This window comes from Leptodactylus fuscus, chromosome 2 (genome assembly GCF_031893055.1).
Source record: "Leptodactylus fuscus isolate aLepFus1 chromosome 2, aLepFus1.hap2, whole genome shotgun sequence".
Taxonomy (NCBI): domain Eukaryota; kingdom Metazoa; phylum Chordata; class Amphibia; order Anura; family Leptodactylidae; genus Leptodactylus; species Leptodactylus fuscus.
In genome coordinates this window covers 198,257,725-198,263,724 of record NC_134266.1, presented here as the reverse complement: position 1 = coordinate 198,263,724, position 6,000 = coordinate 198,257,725, and the positions used below count along the sequence as shown (strand labels likewise).

The 6,000-nt window shown below is 38.9% G+C and overlaps 1 protein-coding gene across 1 annotated transcript in view; it reads left to right on the top strand.

The window, feature by feature from the left end:
• The first annotated feature begins 2,304 nt into the window (after positions 1-2,304).
• The window catches only part of SCEL (sciellin), a 54,738-nt gene continuing 51,042 nt past the window's right edge, over positions 2,305-6,000 (top strand). Inside the window, exon 1 of the mRNA XM_075265395.1 lies at positions 2,305-2,370. The gene's annotated coding sequence lies outside the window, so the exon portion shown is untranslated. The remainder of the gene's footprint in view (positions 2,371-6,000) is intronic.

Sequence of the window (6,000 nt, the reverse complement as noted above, 5' to 3'; positions counted from 1 at the left end):
ACACAGCCATAGTTTTTGTGACTGTGTGTCTAGGCGAATTGAAAGAGCCGCAAATTACGGATCAGGTCCTATATCTGTCCGGAATTGGGGCTTTGTCAATTTATCTGATTGTAAGGGTCAGTGAAAACCAAGGATGACATACAGATATTAATCTGTGTGTCATTTGTGTTGGTTTTACTGACCTAGAGGCTGCACACAGTAGTGTGCAGGAGGCCAAAATCATTATTACTATAAAATTTTTGAAATTTTTATTTATCAGCACAAAAAATAATCCATTAAGCATTAAAGGGAAGCCAAGCAATGGTTAATCTGCAGGCAGGATGTTACAGAGCAGTAGGAGTTGACCCCATTGATAGGTAGACTTGTAGAAAATGATTCAGTATAAGTTCTCATTTACTAATTTACATGACTGCCCTATTATACTATGCTTAGGAGATCGCTAAAACAGCGGTTATCCGGTTTCATATTGAAAGCAGTGGAGAGAAAAGTCGTCAGTGAAGGACTTTTCTCTGCTGATTTCTGAAAGTTTCTGTGGTGGAGTCACCAATGGTGCAGATATGAACTTAACCTTAGCAGAAGGGAGAAGGATAGCTGTTTTCTTTGTATTCCCTTTTTCTTTTGAAGACACTCTTGGCTTTTGATCAAAAGAACTGCAGCAAAATCCAAAATGAAAAATGCAGCTTTTCCAGAACATGTGGCCTCGGACTTAAATAAGATTTGTGGAATCATTGGGAACTTGCAGGAAAAACCATGGCGGAAACGGATTGCAACACTTTTCACAGAAAGTGAATGTTCCTCTGTGGACTTTCTGCTTCACTTATACCTAAATGGTATTCTGCGATTTCCAAAAACGCAGCAGTTTTGGAAATCGCAGCATTTTCATTGCAGGTATTTTTATTCAATGTGTGGATGGTATTCGCTAGAATGCCATCCACTTTGCAGTGACTGTAACGCACTACAGTTTTTGCCGCTGCATTTACGCCACGTGGGGCTTCAATCTTTAAATTTTTCGGCCAAACACTCATACAATGGACACCTACTCCGGACACATCATACATAGATTTGAAATGGGGAGAAGGGAGTCAGCTGCTGCCAAACAACCCTGACAGTGTTTTATCTCCCCTGAGAAACAAATTTTGACATGCCTCATCTCTCCCTCCCCCCTCCCCATATCTGCTGTCAGGAAAGTTGAGACATTTCCATACACGTGACTCCACATATCTATTGACAACATGAACACATTCTTTACTGCACAGACCCAAGTGTCAGGTGACTGGGATTATATACAATATATAGAAATTAGGAAGCTTTTTCAAGGTCAGACTTCTGCATAGTAAGGGCAAGTTCACACAGAGATTTTTGGATTGGAACCTAAGGTGGAGGCCGCCTCAGGTTCCGATCTAAAAACTGGGCACCTACGACTGAAAGCATTCAGCCGCGCACGCCACTCCGGATTAGGCCCAATGAATGGGCCTAGTCCAGAGGAGGGAGTGTCTTCAGGTCGAATCACGAGGCGACTCAACCTGAAGAATGAGCACCACGCTTCTTTTTTCCGAGAGCTAGAAGAAGTGGCTCCCAGGAAAAATACCTGAGCGTCTCCCATTGATTTCAAATGGGCCTCAAAACCCTGACCAAAAAACTCTGTGTAAACTTACCCTCAAGTTGTGTTAAAAGTGCCTGAATGGAGGTGCAGAGAATCTCGGTAGGTTTGTACCATACTATTAGGTTGTACGTACATTGGGCACCGGCATATTATAGAGATATCTCTTGAGGTAATGCTTTGTGTGAAATGTATATGAAGGTACAATAGGGCCCTATAGAACACTAGTTTATGACTCCATCCAACTTGGAAGTTTTACAGAACCATAATACGAACATGTGCATAAAGACCAAGTGTAATACATTTTTATTCACAGAACATTAGTTCATTAGGGTTATACTTTTTATCATTCTTTAGCCTCAAAGCTTGTAACATGATAATCTGCATTCTCCAGGTTCTTCGGTGTCTGCCCTGCAGCATTGTATATACAGTATGAAGTACCTATGTAACATTAGGATACCACATTAAAACTTGTATTGTTAAGAGTGCAGTATTAACCCACAAAGCATTCCAAAGGGTGCTGTCCCAGGCCTGTGACATAGTGATTTATCGTAGTTATGACAAAAATGTGAAAGTGCTTTGACTCACATAGGCACAAACTTAGCAGGTGGAAGGAATTTGCAGGTGACACCCTTTCCACACCCCGCCTCCCAGAGGAGTGAGTCAGGAGGTAGTGCGGTAGAAGACATACGGATGTTTTTTTTTACTTCAGTCACTGGAGTCTGTCTATATCTCCACGAGAAGTTACTTGATCAGAACATTGGTCCTGAGTGAGTAGTATATTTACTTTTCTCACTGTTTCTTGCTGATATGTAATGACATTTCCTGAAAATTTAGTTTATTGTGATCTACACCTGTGTTGTCAAGTGTAGATGTATACATTGTAGTACCCACAGTGAGTTACATTACTTAGTTTTATTTTATGTATCCTTTAAGTTTTTAATGGTATTCTTCAGATTCTTTAGCTACTAGTATTATGTTACATACACTACTATGTAGTTACATACACAGGAAGAGCAGTAGTTTTCTCAACATTAGAAAACGCAATGCTATATGTTTTTAAAGTTGAATATTTTATTTAAAAATTCACAATCTAGAGAGTTGTTTATATGCATACTGCTCCTGTTTCTTTAATTTTTCCTAATGACATTTTACATATGAGTCTTCTATATTTAAGATAATCCTTTAATAGTTCCATAGTTGGGAAATTTCAGTAGTTTAGGACTAGTTCTATTACTTACTAGTACACTTTGTAGAACAGACTTTGTACCCAATTGGCATCCAGATAGATTATATTATATCTCTTTACTGCAAATATGAATTTAGATTGTTTACTTTTAATTTATTTCTAGAAATTTTATTTTACTATGCATTGTTACTGGATTATTTAACACTTCAAGACGCAGCACTTGATGAGATACAAATGAAAGATCTCGTGACGTGTCATTTTATAAATAGATCCATAATTTTGTGCAAATGATTGTAATAATGACATCCCTCTTGAGAATGTGTTGAGTGCCTCACAAATGACATAAGACAATTATTGCTCTCCCCTTCACTATGTACAGGCCACTTATAAGAAGACAGTCTTACCCACCCTAACCTGGAAGAACTAGTTTAGTTACTTTTCATGGTCATGAACAGACAGGGATTGCATATGTAGAAATATTTGTACCTTACTTGCCTGATGATTCTGAATTGCCAAATTTGTCAGACTAGGTGGGATACAGAGGATAAGCTAGACTTACTGAACAGACAGGCTTATAATTGCTGATTATAATATGGTATTTTTAGGCGGCTAATACTGTTCTATTTACTGCGCTAGTAGTAATAAGTCTATTCACTTCAATAGTAGCTGTCTAGTCAAGGAAATCTCTGAAGGATGTAACAAAAAGGTTTCCAAAATGGTTACCAAGACCTTTGTTGTGGGTGGTGTATAACATCATAAAATCCATCTACAATGAAAAGTCAGGTTTAGTATATCCAGCTAGAAAGGGCAGTGGCCTCAAAGCTTATTGGGGGCATGCCAGTACAAGAGGACTCAAGCTGTGTTCACACTGGGTTGATCTATTGTTAAATAGTCGCATTAGTGTTATATGGACAAGTTTTATTAGAAGTGTTTGTACTGTAATTACATACTCAGCAGCATTTCACTCTTAAAACCATAAAAAATGACACGACTGATGGAAATTACATAGTTCAGCATTTATTGGCTGCTTAACTTCTAAAGCTAGCATGGATTTTATAGATGTAATGGCAATATGTATGGAAAGGAAGAATTATTGCTGTAATAATATCTCAGCATCTTCATAATATCACTAGTCTCTTGCAGTGTCTAAGCACCCAGTGGGCGCAAAGTTACTTCTGAAGTTTAACAAGTTGGTAATGTTCTTATAATACAGTACATTAAATAGCCATAACTAATAGGATCAGAAAGACCACATTTTTATAATTTTATTTTGGATTTATAACGCAACGGTATGTAGCAATATATTCTGGTTTACAATTGATCAGGGCAACTTCTGCATTGCTGTTTATGATGGTACAATTACTCTAAAAATCTATAGTAAAAATTTGGATGTGGATGTACTGTATTGCTAAGAGATAAGATTGCAATGCAACCCTCAATGAGATTTTAAAGACTTAGGCTAGGTTCACACTTGCACCATGCTTTTGGTCGTTTGTATCCGCTGGGGGACCCAAACAATAGAGAGCTGCTAAAACTGCGGTTACCCGCAAACACTTGCGGACCCCATAGACTGTAATGAGTTCTGCTAGGTGCCAAGCATGTCTCCAACAGTTTTATATTGAGACTGGTGGAGAGAAAAGTCTTTCGCTGATTTTCGGTGGAATCCGCATTGGAGTTTCTCACGTAGACTCCGATGCAGATGTGAATGATGCCTAAACTGCAACTTTTTAAAGTCTTAGTATGAGGCTACAAATCACGGTCACAGGTGAATGTAAACAAGGAAGTGATACAGAATGTTCCAGTAATATAAAAAAAAAAAATCAAACTAAAGAAATCAGAACAGTGTAGAACATAAAAGACTTGATATAACAGGATATAAAAATATCAGTTGAATTGATAGCTTTAGACAGAGTATCTTTAAATCTGATCACACAATTTAAATGTCCACTAAAACTATCCCAATCCGTTTTTATTCCGTGTAGACAATGGGTATTTCTGCATATAAATCTTTTCAAAAGAAAAAGATCTCTTGTATTGTATCTTCTCCAGTTTAACCACATACATATCCAATTCTAAGTCATTTTGGCCAGTAATAGATTGTTAGGTTGTGCTGGATTGTTTTACCTAGGTAGCTCCTTCATTGTATAGGTGGATTACAGCATTTACATATCATATCATTCATCAGAACTCAACAGTGATCTCCATAGTGTATGCTTACTGCTATCAAGAGTAATTTAGGGATAGTTAGATGGGGTGTATCATCTTGGAAACCCTTCTTTAAAATTAGGCTGGCCTGGTGATCAGCCATGCAAATGCAGAATTACATGCTGCCTATACAAAAGAATATCTGTTCGTGTAATATCTGGAAGGACAAGGTATGCCCAATAGATGGTAGACCTCCTCTACAATGTACATTTGCTCTAATAATGGAAATAGGTTATTTTGGCTACATAATCCCCTTTAAGAAGTACTCTTGTAATATTGTTTCATCATGTACTTACCTCCCAATAGTTACAATTCAGTGAGTATTACCTTATTTAGTAATTGCTTTCTATATGGAAATTCATGGGGTCCTTTTCTTTATTTGTGTCAGGTGATATCATGCTGACTACCTGAGAGTAAGGCCTCGTTCACATCTGCGTCGGTATTCCGTCCGGGGGAGTCCGCATGAGGACCGAACTGCAAGCGGTGTGCAGTAAAAGCACACGGACCCCATAGACTGTAATGGGGTCCATGTGCTTACTACCAGATCTCTGAAGGGATCATACGGACAGGAAAGTAGTTCAGAATCTACTTTCCTGCCCGCATGATTCGTGTGGGCAGCGTGCGGCAAGCACATGGACCCCATTATAGTCTATGGGGTCCTTGTGCTTTTACTGCACACCGCTTGCAGTTGCTTTCGGTATTCTGTTTGGGGGTCCCCATGTGGACTCCCCGAACAGAATACCGAACGCAGATGTGAATGAAGGGTAACATGGCTTTTTATTCTCTCACTATCTCATTCCACAGGCCTCTTGTATAATGCAGACTGCTTGGGATGTACCAGATAGGCTCTCCACAAAGGGAACACGACGTTATCACTAGCTACTAATGGTTTTGAGGCTGGGGCCCCATGTGGTGTACATGCCACATTTTGCCTGTGGCGTAAATGCTGCAGCGTTTTACAGTGACTGTACAAAGTATGGGATTCACTAGTAAAAACACACTTTGG